Source organism: Taudactylus pleione, unplaced genomic scaffold, assembly GCF_031769625.1.
Source record: "Taudactylus pleione unplaced genomic scaffold, aTauple2 ptg000612l, whole genome shotgun sequence".
Lineage (NCBI taxonomy): Eukaryota > Metazoa > Chordata > Amphibia > Anura > Myobatrachidae > Taudactylus > Taudactylus pleione.
Window position 1 is genome coordinate 633,664 of NW_028285014.1, and position 9,894 is coordinate 643,557.

A 9,894-nucleotide genomic window follows, 5' to 3' on the forward strand; every position below is an offset into this window, starting at 1 on the left:
TTGCTATAAAGCCTACATCCCTAATATTTTCATAAAACTTAAAAAACCTTTAGGAAAATGTCAGTGTTTACCTGTTAACTTGTTTGATTTTGGTAATCTGTGTTGCAAAGCAATTGTTTGACCAAATTGATACTATAATGGTTATTTGCATATCTGCATATAAAAAATACATCTCACATGTTTAGAAGGAATCAGTGAAATCAGAACAGCCATAGCTCAATGAGAAATTGCTCTAATGCCTACATCCCTAATCTTTTTATAAAACTTTATAGCATGCCTATAGAAAAGTTAAGTTATTTCTCAGCTAAGTTAAGGATTTTACAAAATCTAGGCTATGTGAAAGGTATACTTTGTAATGTTCACTCAACATAAATCACTAAAATATGTTGGATTTCATTTTGTAATTCATCTGCAAGTTTTTCCAAAACATATATCTAGAAAAAACTTCTAAATTTTGAATGTTATACTGGAGGTTACTATTACCACACCTTCCACAGGTTCGACATCTTCTATAAAGATGACAGCGTGGCCTAATGGATAAGGCGTCTGACTTCGGATCAGAAGATTGAGGGTTCGAGTCCCTTTGTGGTCGAGTCTTTCATTTTGTCACAATTTGAAATCTTCAAACTCTGCATGAATTCAATGGATGACAATGTTGTAAAGAATGTACATTTCTAAATGTAATTCCCATAGGAAAATAAATACAACATAAACAATGAAGTGCATGATGTACACATAGTTATAGTTTTTTTAGGTTTTTGGTGCATAGTAAAAGGTATCCTTTTGGAAAAGGTAAGTATTTACCTCTTAACTTGTTCAATTTTGGTAATCTGTGTTGGAAAAAAATCTTTGACCAAATTGATACAATAAAGGATATTTGCATATCTGCATATAAAAATTATATCTCACATGTTTAAAATGAATCATCGAAATCCGAACATCCATAGTCCAATGAGAAATTGCTATAAAGCCTACATCCCTAATATTTTCATAAAACTTAAAAAACCTTTAGGAAAATGTAAGTGTTTACCTGTTAACTTGTTTGATTTTGGTAATCTGTGTTGCAAAGCAGTTCTTTGACCAAATTGATACTATAATGGTTATTTGCATATTTGCATATAAAAAATACATCTCACATGTTTAGAAGGAATCAGTGAAATCAGAACACCCATAGTTCAATGAGAAATTGCTCTAATGCCTACATCCCTAATCTTTTTATAAAACTTTATAGCATGCCTATAGAAAAGTTAAGTTATTTCTCAGCTAAGTTAAGGATTTTACAAAATCTAGGCTATGTGAAAGGTATACTTTGTAATGTTCACTCAACATAAATCACTAAAATATGTTGGATTTCATTTTGTAATTCATATGCAAGTTTTTCCAAAACATACCTCTAGAAAAAGCATTTAAATTTTGAATGTTATACTTGAGGTTACTATTACCACACCTTCCACAGGTTCGACAATTTCGACATAGATGACAGCATGGCATAATGGATAAGGCATCTGACTTCTGATCAGAAGATTGAGGGTTCGTGTCCCTTCGTTTTCAAGTCATTCTTTTTGTCACTATTTGAAATCTTCAAACTCTGCATGAATTCAATGGATGACAATGTTGTAAAGAATGTACATTTCTAAATGTAATTCCCATAGGAAAATAAATACAACATAAACAATGATGTGCATGATGTACACATAGTTATAGGTTTTTTAGGTTTTTGGTGCATAGTAAAAGGTATCCTTTTGGAAAATGTAAGTATTTACCTCTTAACTTGTTCAATTTTGGTAATCTGTGTTGGAAAAAAATCTTTGACCAAATTGTTACAATAAAGGATATTTGCATATCTGCATATAAAAATTATATCTCACATGTTTAAAATGAATCACTGAAATCCGAACATCCATAGGCCAATGAGAAATTGCTATAAAGCCTACATCCCTAATATTTTCATAAAACTTAAAAAACCTTTAGGAAAATGTCAGTGTTTACCTGTTAACTTGTTTGATTTTGGTAATCTGTGTTGCAAAGCAATTGTTTGACCAAATTGATACTATAATGGTTATTTGTATATCTGCATATAAAAAATACATCTCACATGTTTAGAAGGAATCAGTGAAATCAGAACAGCCATAGCTCAATGAGAAATTGCTCTAATGCCTACATCCCTAATCTTTTTATAAAACTTTATAGCATGCCTATAGAAAAGTTAAGTTATTTCTCAGCTAAGTTAAGGATTTTACAAAATCTAGGCTATGTGAAAGGTATACTTTGTAATGTTCACTCAACATAAATCACTAAAATATGTTGGATTTCATTTTGTAATTCATATGCAAGTTTTTCCAAAACATACCTCTAGAAAAAGCTTCTAAATTTTGAATGTTATACTTGAGGTTACTATTACCACACCTTCCACAGGTTCGACAATTTCGACATAGATGACAGCGTGGCATAATGGATGAGGCGTCTGACTTCTGATCAGAAGATTGAGGGTTCGTGTCCCTTCGTGGTCAAGTCATTCTTTTTGTCACTATTTGAAATCTTCAAACTCTGCATGAATTCAATGGATGACAATGTTGTAAAGAATGTACATTTCTAAATGTAATTCCCATAGGAAAATAAATACAACATAAACAATGATGTGCATGATGTACACATAGTTATAGGTTTTTTAGGTTTTTGGTGCATAGTAAAAGGTATCCTTTTGGAAAATGTAAGTATTTACCTCTTAACTTGTTCAATTTTGGTAATCTGTGTTGGAAAAAAATCTTTGACCAAATTGATACAATAAAGGATATTTGCATATCTGCATATAAAAATTATATCTCACATGTTTAAAATGAATCATCGAAATCCGAACATCCATAGTCCAATGAGAAATTGCTATAAAGCCTACATCCCTAATATTTTCATAAAACTTAAAAAACCTTTAGGAAAATGTAAGTGTTTACCTGTTAACTTGTTTGATTTTGGTAATCTGTGTTGCAAAGCAGTTCTTTGACCAAATTGATACTATAATGGTTATTTGCATATCTGCATATAAAAAATACATCTCACATGTTTAGAAGGAATCAGTGAAATCAGAACACCCATAGTTCAATGAGAAATTGCTCTAATGCCTACATCCCTAATCTTTTTATAAAACTTTATAGCATGCCTATAGAAAAGTTAAGTTATTTCTCAGCTAAGTTAAGGATTTTACAAAATCTAGGCTATGTGAAAGGTATACTTTGTAATGTTCACTCAACATAAATCACTAAAATATGTTGGATTTCATTTTGTAATTCATATGCAAGTTTTTCCAAAACATACCTCTAGAAAAAGCTTCTAAATTTTGAATGTTATACTTGAGGTTACTATTACCACACCTTCCACAGGTTCGACAATTTCAACATAGATGACAGCGTGGCATAATGGATGAGGTGTCTGACTTCTGATCAGAAGATTGTGGGTTCGTGTCCCTTCGAGGTCAAGTCATTCTTTTTGTCACTATTTGAAATCTTCAAACTCTGCATGAATTCAATGGATGACAATGTTGTAAAGAATGTACATTTCTAAATGTAATTCCCATAGGAAAATAAATACAACATAAACAATGATGTGCATGATGTACACATAGTTATAGGTTTTTTAGGTTTTTGGTGCATAGTAAAAGGTATCCTTTTGGAAAATGTAAGTATTTACCTCTTAACTTGTTCAATTTTGGTAATCTGTGTTGGAAAAAAATCTTTGACCAAATTGTTACAATAAAGGATATTTGCATATCTGCATATAAAAATTATATCTCACATGTTTAAAATGAATCATTGAAATCCGAACATCCATAGTCCAATGAGAAATTGCTATAAAGCCTACATCCCTAATATTTTCATAAAACTTAAAAAACCTTTAGGAAAATGTCAGTGTTTACCTGTTAACTTGTTTGATTTTGGTAATCTGTGTTGCAAAGCAATTGTTTGACCAAATTGATACTATAATGGTTATTTGCATATCTGCATATAAAAAATACATCTCACATGTTTAGAAGGAATCAGTGAAATCAGAACAGCCATAGCTCAATGAGAAATTGCTCTAATGCCTACATCCCTAATCTTTTTATAAAACTTTATAGCATGCCTATAGAAAAGTTAAGTTATTTCTCAGCTAAGTTAAGGATTTTACAAAATCTAGGCTATGTGAAAGGTATACTTTGTAATGTTCACTCAACATAAATCACTAAAATATGTTGGATTTCATTTTGTAATTCATCTGCAAGTTTTTCCAAAACATATATCTAGAAAAAACTTCTAAATTTTGAATGTTATACTGGAGGTTACTATTACCACACCTTCCACAGGTTCGACATCTTCTATAAAGATGACAGCGTGGCCTAATGGATAAGGCGTCTGACTTCGGATCAGAAGATTGAGGGTTCGAGTCCCTTTGTGGTCGAGTCTTTCATTTTGTCACAATTTGAAATCTTCAAACTCTGCATGAATTCAATGGATGACAATGTTGTAAAGAATGTACATTTCTAAATGTAATTCCCATAGGAAAATAAATACAACATAAACAATGAAGTGCATGATGTACACATAGTTATAGTTTTTTTAGGTTTTTGGTGCATAGTAAAAGGTATCCTTTTGGAAAAGGTAAGTATTTACCTCTTAACTTGTTCAATTTTGGTAATCTGTGTTGGAAAAAAATCTTTGACCAAATTGATACAATAAAGGATATTTGCATATCTGCATATAAAAATTATATCTCACATGTTTAAAATGAATCATCGAAATCCGAACATCCATAGTCCAATGAGAAATTGCTATAAAGCCTACATCCCTAATATTTTCATAAAACTTAAAAAACCTTTAGGAAAATGTAAGTGTTTACCTGTTAACTTGTTTGATTTTGGTAATCTGTGTTGCAAAGCAGTTCTTTGACCAAATTGATACTATAATGGTTATTTGCATATTTGCATATAAAAAATACATCTCACATGTTTAGAAGGAATCAGTGAAATCAGAACACCCATAGTTCAATGAGAAATTGCTCTAATGCCTACATCCCTAATCTTTTTATAAAACTTTATAGCATGCCTATAGAAAAGTTAAGTTATTTCTCAGCTAAGTTAAGGATTTTACAAAATCTAGGCTATGTGAAAGGTATACTTTGTAATGTTCACTCAACATAAATCACTAAAATATGTTGGATTTCATTTTGTAATTCATATGCAAGTTTTTCCAAAACATACCTCTAGAAAAAGCATTTAAATTTTGAATGTTATACTTGAGGTTACTATTACCACACCTTCCACAGGTTCGACAATTTCGACATAGATGACAGCATGGCATAATGGATAAGGCATCTGACTTCTGATCAGAAGATTGAGGGTTCGTGTCCCTTCGATTTCAAGTCATTCTTTTTGTCACTATTTGAAATCTTCAAACTCTGCATGAATTCAATGGATGACAATGTTGTAAAGAATGTACATTTCTAAATGTAATTCCCATAGGAAAATAAATACAACATAAACAATGATGTGCATGATGTACACATAGTTATAGGTTTTTTAGGTTTTTGGTGCATAGTAAAAGGTATCCTTTTGGAAAATGTAAGTATTTACCTCTTAACTTGTTCAATTTTGGTAATCTGTGTTGGAAAAAAATCTTTGACCAAATTGTTACAATAAAGGATATTTGCATATCTGCATATAAAAATTATATCTCACATGTTTAAAATGAATCACTGAAATCCGAACATCCATAGGCCAATGAGAAATTGCTATAAAGCCTACATCCCTAATATTTTCATAAAACTTAAAAAACCTTTAGGAAAATGTCAGTGTTTACCTGTTAACTTGTTTGATTTTGGTAATCTGTGTTGCAAAGCAATTGTTTGACCAAATTGATACTATAATGGTTATTTGTATATCTGCATATAAAAAATACATCTCACATGTTTAGAAGGAATCAGTGAAATCAGAACAGCCATAGCTCAATGAGAAATTGCTCTAATGCCTACATCCCTAATCTTTTTATAAAACTTTATAGCATGCCTATAGAAAAGTTAAGTTATTTCTCAGCTAAGTTAAGGATTTTACAAAATCTAGGCTATGTGAAAGGTATACTTTGTAATGTTCACTCAACATAAATCACTAAAATATGTTGGATTTCATTTTGTAATTCATATGCAAGTTTTTCCAAAACATACCTCTAGAAAAAGCTTCTAAATTTTGAATGTTATACTTGAGGTTACTATTACCACACCTTCCACAGGTTCGACAATTTCGACATAGATGACAGCGTGGCATAATGGATGAGGCGTCTGACTTCTGATCAGAAGATTGAGGGTTCGTGTCCCTTCGTGGTCAAGTCATTCTTTTTGTCACTATTTGAAATCTTCAAACTCTGCATGAATTCAATGGATGACAATGTTGTAAAGAATGTACATTTCTAAATGTAATTCCCATAGGAAAATAAATACAACATAAACAATGATGTGCATGATGTACACATAGTTATAGGTTTTTTAGGTTTTTGGTGCATAGTAAAAGGTATCCTTTTGGAAAATGTAAGTATTTACCTCTTAACTTGTTCAATTTTGGTAATCTGTGTTGGAAAAAAATCTTTGACCAAATTGATACAATAAAGGATATTTGCATATCTGCATATAAAAATTATATCTCACATGTTTAAAATGAATCATCGAAATCCGAACATCCATAGTCCAATGAGAAATTGCTATAAAGCCTACATCCCTAATATTTTCATAAAACTTAAAAAACCTTTAGGAAAATGTAAGTGTTTACCTGTTAACTTGTTTGATTTTGGTAATCTGTGTTGCAAAGCAGTTCTTTGACCAAATTGATACTATAATGGTTATTTGCATATCTGCATATAAAAAATACATCTCACATGTTTAGAAGGAATCAGTGAAATCAGAACACCCATAGTTCAATGAGAAATTGCTCTAATGCCTACATCCCTAATCTTTTTATAAAACTTTATAGCATGCCTATAGAAAAGTTAAGTTATTTCTCAGCTAAGTTAAGGATTTTACAAAATCTAGGCTATGTGAAAGGTATACTTTGTAATGTTCACTCAACATAAATCACTAAAATATGTTGGATTTCATTTTGTAATTCATATGCAAGTTTTTCCAAAACATACCTCTAGAAAAAGCATCTAAATTTTGAATGTTATACTTGAGGTTACTATTACCACACCTTCCACAGGTTCGACAATTTCGACATAGATGACAGCATGGCATAATGGATGAGGCATCTGACTTCTTATCAGAAGATTGAGGGTTCGTGTCCCTTCGTTTTCAAGTCATTCTTTTTGTCACTATTTGAAATCTTCAAACTCTGCATGAATTCAATGGATGATAATGTTGTAAAGAATGTACATTTCTAAATGTAATTCCCATAGGAAAATAATTAAACATAAACAATGATGTGCATGATGTACACAAAGTTATAGGTTTTTTAGGTTTTTGGTGCATAGTAAAAGGTATCCTTTTGGAAAATGTAAGTATGTACCTCATAACTTGTTCAATTTTGGTAATCTGTGTTGGAAAAAAATCTTTGACCAAATTGATACAATAAAGGATATTTGCATATCTGCATATAAAAATTATATCTCACATGTTTAAAATGAATCATTGAAATCCGAACATCCATAGTCCAATGAGAAATTGCTATAAAGCCTACATCCCTAATATTTTCATAAAACTTAAAAAACCTTTAGGAAAATGTCAGTGTTTACCTGTTAACTTGTTTGATTTTGGTAATCTGTGTTGCAAAGCAGTTCTTTGACCAAATTGATACTATAATGGTTATTTGCATATCTGCATATAAAAAATACATCTCACATGTTTAGAAGGAATCAGTGAAATCAGAACACCCATACTTCAATGAGAAATTGCTCTAATGCCTACATCCCTAATCTTTTTATAAAACTTTATAGCATGCCTATAGAAAAGTTAAGTTATTTCTCAGCTAAGTTAAGGATTTTACAAAATCTAGGCTATGTGAAAGGTATACTTTGTAATGTTCACTCAACATAAATCACTAAAATATGTTGGATTTCATTTTGTAATTCATATGCAAGTTTTTCCAAAACATACCTCTAGAAAAAGCTTCTAAATTTTGAATGTTATACTTGAGGTTACTATTACCACACCTTCAACAGGTTCGACAATTTCGACATAGATGACAGCGTGGCATAATGGATGAGGTGTCTGACTTCTGATCAGAAGATTGAGGGTTCGTGTCCCTTCGAGTTCAAGTCATTCTTTTTGTCACTATTTGAAATCTTCAAACTCTGCATGAATTCAATGGATGACAATGTTGTAAAGAATGTACATTTCTAAATGTAATTCCCATAGGAAAATAAATACAACATAAACAATGATGTGCATGATGTACACATAGTTATAGGTTTTTTAGGTTTTTGGTGCATAGTAAAAGGTATCCTTTTGGAAAATGTAAGTATTTACCTCTTAACTTGTTCAATTTTGGTAATCTGTGTTGGAAAAAAATCTTTGACCAAATTGTTACAATAAAGGATATTTGCATATCTGCATATAAAAATTATATCTCACATGTTTAAAATGAATCACTGAAATCCGAACATCCATAGGCCAATGAGAAATTGCTATAAAGCCTACATCCCTAATATTTTCATAAAACTTAAAAAAACTTTAGGAAAATGTCAGTGTTTACCTGTTAACTTGTTTGATTTTGGTAATCTGTGTTGCAAAGCAATTGTTTGACCAAATTGATACTATAATGGTTATTTGTATATCTGCATATAAAAAATACATCTCACATGTTTAGAAGGAATCAGTGAAATCAGAACAGCCATAGCTCAATGAGAAATTGCTCTAATGCCTACATCCCTAATCTTTTTATAAAACTTTATAGCATGCCTATAGAAAAGTTAAGTTATTTCTCAGCTAAGTTAAGGATTTTACAAAATCTAGGCTATGTGAAAGGTATACTTTGTAATGTTCACTCAACATAAATCACTAAAATATGTTGGATTTCATTTTGTAATTCATATGCAAGTTTTTCCAAAACATACCTCTAGAAAAAGCTTCTAAATTTTGAATGTTATACTTGAGGTTACTATTACCACACCTTCCACAGGTTCGACAATTTTGACATAGATGACAGCGTGGCATAATGGATGAGGCGTCTGACTTCTGATCAGAAGATTGAGGGTTCATGTCCCTTCGTGGTCAAGTCATTCTTTTTGTCACTATTTGAAATCTTCAAACTCTGCATGAATTCAATGGATGACAATGTTGTAAAGAATGTACATTTCTAAATGTAATTCCCATAGGAAAATAAATACAACATAAACAATGATGTGCATGATGTACACATAGTTATAGGTTTTTTAGGTTTTTGGTGCATAGTAAAAGGTATCCTTTTGGAAAATGTAAGTATTTACCTCTTAACTTGTTCAATTTTGGTAATCTGTGTTGGAAAAAAATCTTTGACCAAATTGATACAATAAAGGATATTTGCATATCTGCATATAAAAATTATATCTCACATGTTTAAAATGAATCATTGAAATCCGAACATCCATAGTCCAATGAGAAATTGCTATAAAGCCTACATCCCTAATATTTTCATAAAACTTAAAAAACCTTTAGGAAAATGTCAGTGTTTACCTGTTAACTTGTTTGATTTTGGTAATCTGTGTTGCAAAGCAGTTCTTTGACCAAATTGATACTATAATGGTTATTTGCATATCTGCATATAAAAAATACATCTCACATGTTTAGAAGGAATCAGTGAAATCAGAACACCCATAGTTCAATGAGAAATTGCTCTAATGCCTACATCCCTAATCTTTTTATAAAACTTTATAGCATGCCTATAGAAAAGTTAAGTTATTTCTCAGC

The 9,894-nt window shown here is 30.9% G+C and overlaps 2 non-coding genes across 2 annotated transcripts; both read left to right on the forward strand.

Annotated features, from left to right (window-relative positions):
* The first annotated feature begins 519 nt into the window (after nucleotides 1–519).
* TRNAR-UCG (transfer RNA arginine (anticodon UCG)) lies at nucleotides 520–592 on the forward strand. Its single transcript has one exon. It is a non-coding gene; the product is annotated as a tRNA-Arg (tRNA).
* A 3,763-nt stretch (nucleotides 593–4,355) lies between these two features.
* TRNAR-UCG (transfer RNA arginine (anticodon UCG)) lies at nucleotides 4,356–4,428 on the forward strand. Its single transcript has one exon. It is a non-coding gene; the product is annotated as a tRNA-Arg (tRNA).
* The last annotated feature ends 5,466 nt before the right edge of the window (nucleotides 4,429–9,894 follow it).